The sequence below is a fragment of the Anas acuta genome, chromosome 5, assembly GCF_963932015.1.
Source record: "Anas acuta chromosome 5, bAnaAcu1.1, whole genome shotgun sequence".
Classification (NCBI taxonomy): domain Eukaryota; kingdom Metazoa; phylum Chordata; class Aves; order Anseriformes; family Anatidae; genus Anas; species Anas acuta.
In genome coordinates, this window is record NC_088983.1 from 41,922,023 (window position 1) to 41,934,149 (window position 12,127).

Here is a 12,127-nt window from a genome sequence, read left to right on the forward strand (position 1 = left end):
GGAATGTTTCATAGTTTCCCAACATACCAACATGTTATTAAATAGATCATTCAAAGGATAGTTTTTATTGATATGAAAGTATATTCAAAAGTATAGATTGCTATGTAATAAATACTGTTTTGGTAAATTGATTCTGATATTTTGGATAACAGTTAATAAGTTCAAATCAAAACAAAAAATCTGATTTTTACAGAGGCTACTTAATCTTGCTGAGCCATGAAAAATAATCCTACTTACAAACCAAATTTGATTAACATTATAAAAATCCCTAGCCCAGAGATAGGAAACAGACAAACAAGCAAACAACAACAGCAGAACTTCTTTATCTCAAATCAAAGAAAAAAAAAGACCAAACCCTCACATCTACAATAATAATAAAAAAAAGGGGACACAGCCACCACATTTTGAATGACACATATATATAAATAGATAGTCTCATGTATCAAACATAATAGAATACATAGTCTCTGAAGGCTGTTACAGAAGCACATTCACAAAACAGAATGTGTCAAAAATGATTTGACAAAGACACATTTCCCCACTGCCACTTACAGATGCTGAATATTTAACACACAACTTAAAATTGGAGCCATTTTGGTTCAAAATACCCCAGCCTACCAGCTAAATGCAGCTGCTTCTTATTTTTTTTTTTTCTCATAAGAAACTTTACTTAAGGTTAAAAGACATATCATTAATTATATTTACTGCTATATTTTCAAAACTAGCATAAACTAGTAGCAATGCATGATGACTGAACTAGAAATACCACGAAGCGTGGTAATGGAATGCCAGATCTCCTAGCTTCAGATTTATTGGTTCTGTGTGGTCTAGAATAACAATGTGTATATGTCATCATCACCTACATTAATTCCTAGAATTGTAGCTCTTAAAGTTAGAAGTGACCTTTATGATGAGTCTTTCTAATATTCTACATAATAAGGATCATATAAAATCAAATAGCAAGGCATATATTTAGCTCAATAGCTTATACTTCCGACAAAATTATAGCTAATGAGCTACGTTAATGTGAACTTAAGATCTGAGTTAGGTGGAACTCACTAATTTATTTATTAGTGATTGCCTTTTCTTTGTTTCAAGGTTTTTACATGAAATATTAAATATCACAAAATTTACTGCTCTAATGCTGTAAGTTTTATGTTGATACAGACAACAGTTGTCTTTACTAGTAGATTCAAGTGGGAAATTAAGGAATGAATAAGTGGAAAAAATTAAGTGCTTTCTTGACTCTTAGGTTATGGAAGGTAAATTTTGACTGCTGACAGGAGAGCAAAGATGAAGACCATAGTGACAACTTTCTTTGAAAACCTGACAGCTATTTGTTCAAGACTTCAAGGGTAGATAGATAGATGAGAAGGTAGATAGAGATGAGGTAAAGATGAGAAGCCTAAATTTGTGAATGAAGAAATAATATAGACTGGAGTGATGTAGGTTTGTTGAGAACTGGAAAATTTCTCTGTAGGAGGAATCTGCACAGGTAGCATAGTCTGAAACCAGTCACTGAGAATGAAACATTATGAATAAATATTTTGAACAAGGAGAAGAGAGAAAATGGGGAAAAAAAGAACAACAACAACAACTTAAGAACATCTGACACAGAGTGATGAAACTGCAAGGTAGAGGTAGCTTGGGAAAGTGAGGGACAGGAAGGATGTAATATGTGTTACTGGAATAACTAAAGGCAAATGAATTTAGCATGTGGCTATGGAAATTAATAACAGGGAAAATGTAAAGAAAAAGAAAATGGAAAAGGACAAGTCCAAAATCCTTGAAATTTACTAATGGATTAAAATTCATTGCAAATTTTTGTATCAAAAGCTCAGGTAAAATTTGTGCTTCAGATCAAGAAGAAAAATATGTCCAAAGACACTGCCCCCTAACAGCCACAAAATACTGAGAAAATAAACTGTTAACAAAACCATCGCAGGAAGAAAAACAAAACAAACCAAAACCAGCAACAAATAAACTTGTAGAAAATAGACAGCTTGCATGAAAGAGATCAGGAAAGGAAAATAGAAAGGCTGAAAAAGAATTTGAAATGCCAGCAAGGAATGTTCATACTGAAACCTTTCATATCAAAAACAGGAAGCCAGCTAGGGAATCAGTGGGACTATTTGCTGACAAAAGTGAAAGGGGCACTTTGGGATGATAAAGATAAAGTGAAGAAGCTCAGTTATGTATTCTTCTAGAGAGCTGTTACGGAACATGGTTAATAAAATCAAAGCTGTTAGCTATTTGAAATTATATGAATTTATGAAATATATTCCTATGAATATATGAATTTATAACAACATAACACTAAAGAGAATAAGAGATTAAAGGATAAAATCAGGTTAAAATGTAAGAACCTTATATTTTTTCCCATGATGAAGACTGACATGCATGCAACATTCACACATGTTGCATGGTAAAAGACCACAGCACAATAATAACTTCATTAAGATATGATTAAGATTAACTTTACAATCTCATTTTGAAAATCCATTTAATCTAGGCTTTTTCTGAAATACAGCATTCAGGGCTTTTACTGGTTTATATTCCATATACAATAGGCAGTGGTGTGTGAACCAACGGAGCAACTTTTCAGGTATAGGAACAGCTTCGGTAAGAATGCTCATTTCAAGGTTCATTAGGAATATATTTTTGTTGTTGCAAATTACTCAAAAAGTTCTTCTTTCTTAGTATTAACTGAGGCTTTGAATCAGTCAATAATGTGTAACTTTTGAAGCTAGAAAGTCAAAGGAAAATTGTATTATAATCAGTGATGCAGAGAAATGTTACTAAGGAGCCACCTTAGACCTATTCTGTTGTCTCCCTCCTCCTCATCCCCCCTCACCCCATCAGTTTAGAGTTAGTCATTTTAACAATATCTAATGATGTTGCTTTCAGCCTGGAGAGTGGTTGGGAAAAGCGGATACCAATTACATCATAAGAGAGTAGAAAAACATCTTATTTTAGTCAAAGAATGACAGCACACGTCTTTGAAAGTCTGAGAGTTCTACTGTGGTTCACACAGAAACATGCAAAGGTGCTGTGCTAGTGTTTTACCAGCCATTTTGCAGTGTTTCTGCAAAATCCTTCTTTGACTTGTCTGCATAGGAAAAGAAGCTATCATTTCCAGAACCAAGTAGCTCTATAGAAGCTAACTAAAACAGGACTCATTGTTTCTCAGTCAAATGTTGTACTTTTATTTTATGTTATGTTTATGACATTTTATTTCATGTTATTATTATTTAATTATATTTTATTTAATTTATATTTATTTTATTTTATTTTATTTTATTTTATTTTATTTATTTTATTTTATTTTATTTTATTTTATTATTTTATTTTATTTTATTTTATTTTATTTTATTTTATTTTATTATTTTATTTTATTTTATTTTATTTTATTTTATTTTTCTCTAAAGCTCATAAAATAATTGAAAACAAATGATTTGCAGAAAAGCTCATCATATGTTTCTGAACACTGAGACACCAACATCTTTTTGGAGCAGTGCCTAATGTAATTTGATGTTATCATTAACTTCAAAGGTTAATATTAGAGGGTCCAAGACTCAAAAGAATTCAAACTTAGAAAATCTTACAGGCTGATAAACAGATAAGCTTTTGGACAAGATATGGTGTTCATTACTTCTAATTTGGATCATTTTCATACAGTTTTACGTGTAAGCTCGATCAACTTTTCTTGCAAAATACATTATGGAGAATTTTCAATTTATTAATATGAACTTCCACATTTCCAAATAAAAAGTAATTTGTCTGCTTGAAAACAAGGTACAAGTAGTTCTAAAGAACATTTTATGGACTGATGGGGGGGGAATGATTATTTATTGAGGGTAATGTTGTCAGGGATAGTACAGTTTTTACTTTCTAAGGCACTGTATCAATTCAGTACTGAAATGCTTAAAAGGTATTATTAAAGGACCCATTAAAAAAATACTGTATGGCTGTGCCATTTGTTGAACCTGGTCCTTAAAATTAAAATAGTAAGGTGAAATTCTGAATAATTTACCGGAAAACACTTAGGACAGTAACAGTATTTTAAAATGGTATCAGTATTTCCAAGTAATAAGAGAAGAAAGCTCTACTAATAGAACAGTTCATGTTGTAATCACCATAAGTCATTACTCTTTCTTACAGAAACTAACACCTGTATTATCAATATTACCGCTTTCACAATCACTGTATTCCTTGATGTATATGAGCTCAGAAATCCTACTGATTTTACTACACTGGTGTGATCTCTCTGATATTTTTTATCTGACTCATGAGTGTTATGTATTTGCACCACGCTGTGTTCCTTTGTTAGAACTTAGCTTATGTAGATTAAGGTGCTGCAAGTTACTTACTTCAGCCACCCAAAACTCCGATGAAAATCAGAATACGTAATGATAATAAAGGTAGGATATTTACAATATATTTTACGATTTACATATTAAATTGTTTCACACAATCAAATACCATAGGCTTTCATCTTTTTTAATAAGCAACATCTTAATTTTCTAACATGTTTTTTACCCCTAACTCTTCTATATGCTTATCTTGCAGCTCCTTATGTCAGTGTTGTGTTGCAGTGGGGTCTGGTGACAAAAAATGATTTGATCACTTTGGAGACATCAAACACTCCATTAATATGTGATTTCTATAGACAATGCCAATTCAACTGTCTTTGAATAACAGGTCATTTATTTCAAATTAAAAATTAGACCCTTGTATGAAATCTTCATCTTATCAGGATGAATCGCTGTTGGGCAAGAACTTTTAATTTGTCCATGTTAGGGTAATGTTAATCTCTAGGCAACAAGCTTGAATAAATGCATGATTGCAGCTTTAAAATACATGTTCCAAAAAATAAAAAAAAATAAAAAAAATTGATCACCTGAACTAACATAAGATATTTGATGCATGGTTGGAACAAAGGTAATTGGTGAGAGCATAGAGAAACTCAAGCAAATAGTAAGTAATGTATGAAGACTATACTAATCCTACTTTCTCTTTTGAAGTGTTAATAAATAATGCTAAAATTAATTTCTTGCTTGAGTTTTACAAATTGCCACATGGTTGTTTCATTCACATGTGGGGCATAGTCTACATTGCTTACATGGTAATCAGAAAGCCCACAAACCAGTTGTTAATCATTGTTATTGCACCACTGTGGCCTATTAGAGCTGTGTCACCAAACATTGGACAGTATTAGGATGTTATTTAGTCACTAAGAAAAAGTTCTTGCTGCTTATTTAATTGACAGCGTAAAGCATAAATTTGGTGTAGCTGACTGCTACATATAAAAGGCCAAACTTATATTTCATTTCACACTATTGCCTTTAAATTTATTGGCTCTCATTGTTGTCCTTGGGGAACCATTTTGAATGCAAGGAACTACAGTTATAATACTTAGAAAGAAATCAGTGCTTACAGGGGAGGTGATCAAACAGTAAATAAAATCACCATTTAGGGCTGTTTTAACAGTATGCCTTTATGTGTGCTTGGAACTGTATCTCAATAAAGCACAAGCTAAGCTTTAAAAACACACAATTTCAAAGGTAACATGCAAAACAACTCGATTCCTTTGCCAGGCTCCACCCTGAGGGTAATGGTATGTGTCAAAATATTGCTTGGGTAGGCTTTTATTTCTGGCAAAAATGATCTTCCACCAAATTGTTCTGTTCTGCAGCATAGCAGCACTAATTTATAATCTGTGCTTCAGCTGCAAGAGGCTTTCTGTCTTTCCCTCTCCCATTTAACATTTATACTTAATTTATTTCCTCCCCTTTCTTATTCTAGTTACTGTAGCAATTTCATTTTTTTTTTTTTTAAACAACTTTAAGCAAAAGTGGAGCCTAACCAAGGCACTGGAAAAAAAACAGCTGAAGAAAAGTTTTTCTCTGTGTTTGGTGACAACATGTTTAAGATATAATAATACTGTGCTGAGCTCATAGACTATGTTTTCTAACCAGAGATCTCCAAGCAGTTTGCACAAAAAGAAAGGTATCGGCTTTGGTTGCATAGATGGAGGGAGAAAGGGGAAGTAGAAGTAGAAAAATTAACATCCAATATATTCTTGAACACAACACAAAGAAACAAGTTCTCTCCATGCCATTTTCATATGCACTGGGCCAAAGTGCAATTTTCCTTAAAGTGTGAGAGTTACACATTTTAAATACACACTTTCAAACCTTTTGGCAGAAATGTGGTTACACACTAGCAAATGTGTATTGTGTATATATACCCATATATGGGTAATCTCTCCACCAGGAACTGGAATTAAAGCAGTAATTCGGTAGATGCAGTCTACTGAATAGCTTAATTTGGCAATTAATTTTGGTCCTTGTTGGCCTTGCTTAATTAAAAGCAAGAATGAAGCAGCTGATGATTTGCCATCACATAGCCTATCTCATGTGTCATTCATTTCTTGAGTATACCTTTCCTCCAACAGCTGCATTGTCACACATGTTAACTCTTCTTTATCACATGCAATCCCATCATCTAGGACTTTGGGCATTGTCAGGGCATTGTCATTGTGAAAAAAAAGTGCACATTCTCAGGATCAAAGAAGTGATTATGTTTAAAGTGTATGTTACCTAATCCGTACCAGGAAGGAATCTAGGGGTTGATACTTGCCTCTTCAAGGAAGTAATAGAAGCAGTTTATGCTCCTGAGTATCATTGTTTTTATCAGCATAGCACTTGCTGTTCCCCTTGTTCTTATATATATATATATATATATATATATATATATATATATATATCTTATATATATATTTTTTTTTCCCCACTTTGTTGGGTTTGTCTGAGCTGGAGTCACCTTTTCCCTGCAGCAGCCCACACAGTGCTGTGCTCTGCACTCGTAGCTGGAACAGCACAGATATCACTCAAGTGTTGTGTCTATTGCTGCATAGTGCTGGCGCAGCATCAGGACTCCTTCCAAGCCCCCAAGAGACAGCAGGCTGGGGGTGGGCAAGTGATGGGGAGGGGACATTGCCAGGGCAGCTGACCTAAACCAACCAAAGGGAGATTCCATAACACATGATGTTACACTCAGCAATAAAAAGGGGGCTCTCGTGGGGGAGGGGGCTGTTCCTCCTGAACAACCACTACGCGTTTTGAGGCCGTGCTTCCCAGGACGTGTCCGAACATTGCTCGTTGGTGGGAAGTAGAGAATAATTTTTCCCTCTCTCTGTGCTTCCACACAGACTTATTGTTTCTTTTGATTCCTTTTTCTCCCCATTCCCTTTCCCTTTAATTAATCCTTTCTCATCTCAAACCTTGAGTTCTCTGTGTTATATTTTCTCCCCCTTCCTCTTTGAGGAGAGGGGGAGTAAAAGAGCGGTTGTGGTGGAGCTTGGCTGCCCACCTGAGTAAAACCACCACACCCACACATTACAGTTTATTTTGTTGTTTCTATATTGCTTGGAGGGAAACTAGTCCACACTTTACAACCAAAGGAGTAAAATGCAATAGTAATTTGAGTTGTTTCAGTAGATTCATTACTTTTTGAGAAATCTATTTTATTTAATTAATTTCAAGTTATAGTTCTTATGTTCTTATAGTTCTTATCTTGAAAATATTATAAAGCCATTCATTCAGGGTTATGATGATCAGATTCAAATTTTACCAGAATGCATGTTTTTGATTCCTGTTCTAATTCCTGATAGAGGGTGACAAGCTGCCCAGACACCTTGCCTTCTTAATTATGTTTTCTTAACTCGTTTTTTTGCAACCTTTTTCAAATCTAACATATATTGTATTCTTTATATCCTGCATAAAATATACTCTTCATTGCTGAAGATAGAAAAGATTTATGTTCATATGTTGCTCTTGCCCAGGAATTTTAGTATTAATTAACTTAGAAATTCTGGGAATCACCTTACTCAGTTCTCATCTTCCACTGTGTTTGTCACTGGCAGTATATCTGCACTGAAAACTGTTTCTGTCCTTTGTTTTGCATGTTTCTGAACACTGGCATGCTAAAGGTATTTGCTTACTAGGTGGTAAGAATAGAAGCACTAAGCCATTTTGATAGATGATCTTAGTTATTCTTCACACCTACCTCTTGTTTTATTGATTTACTAAACAGAAATATTAATTCAAGTTTACATCCTGTAGATTTTCTCTTGTTTCACCATAATTTTCCACCCTCCCCTGAGATTAAAAATAAAACGTTTTATCTTTGTATTTAGCAGCCATTGTGACAGTCAAGTAACCACCAACTAACCGATTTTATTGCAAAACTAATTTTTACTTTAAACAAACATCACCATATTTTGTTGACACAAATGATTTCAGCACTATGCCATATATCTAGCATGCACCCTAGGGAGCAGGTAGAAGCTACTGCAGAAATCATGACACACATGATTCTGTATCAAATTAAATATTTGCCCCTTAATCCTAATACCAGCAGCTGTTAGGCACTGTGGTTTACTGCGTATGGCCTATATAATGAGACAGATTCAGGCAGTTCAAGTTCCTCCACTGAATGCTGAATAAGCCCTTCTCTCCAAGGACTCTAAGACTTATTGCTTTTGAGACAGTTCTCCTCATGCAAATGAATGCATTTAGTATTCAGGTTTTATGAAAAGGAAAAACAACAGTGTTTTTTATTACCATAGAGAGAAAAAAAATGAAGAGGAGTGGTACCAGAAATGTAGTAAACCTCAAAAGAATTTGTTTCAAAACCCCATGTTTTCTGTTAAAATTGTACAAAAAGGAGTCAAATTAATCCTTTATGATAACTAAGTTGTTAGTAAGCATGAAATTGGAGATAGCTATTTCTATTCCTTTTGATATCTATTCCTAACTTTTAAAACAGTATCCTTGAAAAAAAGTAATTTACCAAACTGTCAGCAGGTAGACATTATAGCTAATTGATCTTTGGTATTAAAAGCAGAAGTAACTGGTTTGAGCTCCATTTTATTTATCTCCCATTGCTTAGGAAGCTGCAAGGTTAAGGGTGTTCCTTTTAGACAGCCTGACAACATGAGGACAACGCTTACATATTTGAGCAACCAAATCCCTTTAGAAAGACTTCAGGAGTGCCAAACAAAACATTCTAGTAAAAGTAATCTGAAAATATGATCTATAACTGAGAACAGAGAAAACAAAAAAACAAAAACAAACAAACAAACAAAACAAACAAACAAAGAGCACTGATTGCAGCAGTATGATGAATATGTCCTACTGTAATGCATGCTGTTGGACTTCATTACAATTATCAAATGAAGCTTTTTGGGACTGTTTTGGGGTTTTGCATATTAAAGCAGATTAATCTAAATGAAAATAATAGTACTGGAAATTCTGAGCTGGGTTAAAATTAACTGTAGCAGTATAACTGAAGTTATACTACAAGCTTGAGCTTATAGAGATGAATACTTTTCCTCCTGTGTAGCCAAAATAAATGAGTTGTTCATCAGAGGTCAAGGTTTAATTGAAAATATTTCTACAGACCATAAAGTATCTGTAAAGCCAGAATACAGCTTCTGTGTTACATTTGTGGCATCTCTTCCAACTACTGTGACTTGTGCCTCACATTCAAGATTTTTTCTTTCCATTGCTCGTCTAAACATGGACAGGACTTTCAGATAACAACCATAAATCTACCAAGTCAGGTCACAGATCTCACTAATAAAGTGTTCACATGTAGAATTTTCCTTGTTTGAAAGATTCTACTGATCTATCTGGGTTTACAGAAACTAATACCATTACAGAATGTACCCAGGAATGGTTATGGCAAATTTAAACATTCAGTATTGCTGAACTTCCAAATTGATTATACTTTTTATCCTTCAGTGGCACTTTCTTGCCTTAAGTACAAAAATTTATATGCAAAGGATGTCTCTTGCTCTGCATTAAACCTTAAATTGTTATCCAAAACTTTGTTATTTAAAAATATATATATGAATGAAATGGGCATATCTGAGGTAAGCATTATTACCATCAATTCAGTTCAGCAGTGTGGTTATATAAGCAGGAATTTACAAATGTCTTTGCTAGTTTATGGAACATATTGTGAGATGCACTTCTCAGGATGTCAGTATTCACACTGTTGTATGAAGTGAAACAGAATGAATGAAGCTGCTTTTGAAGATGTTTTAAATGTATAACAACATGTAAATGTTTTAAATGTATAACAACACTATAAAAGTGATATTTCACACATTAAATAAGATAAAATATGCATTTTTTCTTAATTTTATTTTTTTTGAATCAAAATCTCAGTTGGGATGGACAACTAAGGAATACTGACCTCCACTAACTATGGAGTTCTAGTGACATGTATCAGGTAAATCTTACCTTTCCATGGATCAGGTAAGTCTGAATGTTTTCAATGTTAGAACATTTAAACCAGACAGTTAACTTCTAGCCCTGGACTCATAAAAAGAAGTGGTTAGATGACATTGCCCTTTCTACAGGCATTTTAATCCACTTCAGTCATTTACGAACTTGAGTACAAGAGCAGTAAATAATAAGAGAAAGTGTTTAGGCATATATGACAGTATGTCCAAATTTAAAAATATAAACAAAAGTACAGCCTACCTCTTCTCCTACAGCCCTCTGTGTTTTTACCCAGGATACAATGAGACCTGTCAGTTTTGCAGATCAGTATAGGTGTGGACAGGATTATGTATTGAAACTGGTGTTTCAATGCTTATAGTGGGAAGATTATTATGCTTATATATGGGAAGCTTATTATTCTTATATATGGAAAGTTTATCATTCAATGTTTATATATGGGAAGCACTGATCTCTTCTCTTTGGTGACCAGTGATAAAACCCAAGGGAATGGCATGAAGCTGCAACAGGGGAGGTTCAGGTTGGTTGTTAGGAAAAGATTGTTCACTGAGAGGGTGATCAGGCCCTGGAATGGGATCCCTGGGGAAATGGTCATAGAACTGAACCTGCTTGAGCTGAAGAAGCATTTGGACTTCTCTCTCAGACATATTGTATGATTTTTTTTTTATTGGTTCTGTGTGGAAACAGGAGTTGGACTTGATCCTTGTGAGTTCCTTCCAACTTGGGATATTCTATGATTCTGTTGGGTAACTAACTTTCATGTGCTAAGCTTTACTCTGTCTATTATGTACCCCTTTATCTTTTGCCAGGGTATGTGTTAATAAACTAGTAATTGATTTTGATTTGTTCTCAGTTTTCCTTTATTACTGCTACGCACGCACACACACACACATATGAGTGTTGTTACAAGGTCAAGTATCTGGAACTACTAGACTTTTGAAATACCTATACTTGAATATGGAACTTACAGCATCTCCTTCTTTCTGACTTCAGCAACAATTCCACAAAAACAAAGACAGCATGAATATTGCATGGTTTGGACTAATTTAATTTGAATGCTTTAAACTGTGAACTCTTCTTAAAATAGTTCTTCAAAGTATTCTTTAAAGCCACCTGGACTTCTTATCGCATACAGTGTTCAAAATAAAGCTGAGGTTCTGCAACCATGACACACAATATTGTTACAATTATGACTGCTACAAGAGTGGGTTAATTTGTCTGGTATGTTTTCCATAATGATCTTCACCACAAAAGCAGATTAATCTTTTGCCATTTTCTGTTTTCATTACAATCTTTGTCATATAAGTGAGGCAGTAAAATGTTAATACCATATATTGTCTCTAAAACACAGTAGCATTCTCCATAGCTTTGACCTTTTCACTGTTCTGTTTCAATTTGAACTGGAAGTTGATGATTAATGATGATTATAATAATTACAATGAGAAGCTTGAAATATAATTTTCAAATGAACTAGAAATTTTGTCAAATATTTTGTGCTACTGTAGTTCACAATTTTTCTCCTTCATTTATTTTTTAATGTTTTTCTTTTCTTAATAATAGTAAATAAACTAGTAAATTATAGCTGTAGATAGACAGCTTTAAGCAAAAACCATAGATATGAACATATCTGATCTGAAGGACAAAACCCCAAAATGTTATATCTGAAGTCTATTATAGAAAACACTGAATGAATTGCAGCAAAACAAAACAAACAAAAACAAAGTAACAAACCCCACAAAACCTCACAAAACCTTATGATATGTGAGCGATCCTGTATAAGTACCAAAAAAAAAAAAGAAAAAAAAAAAAGAAAT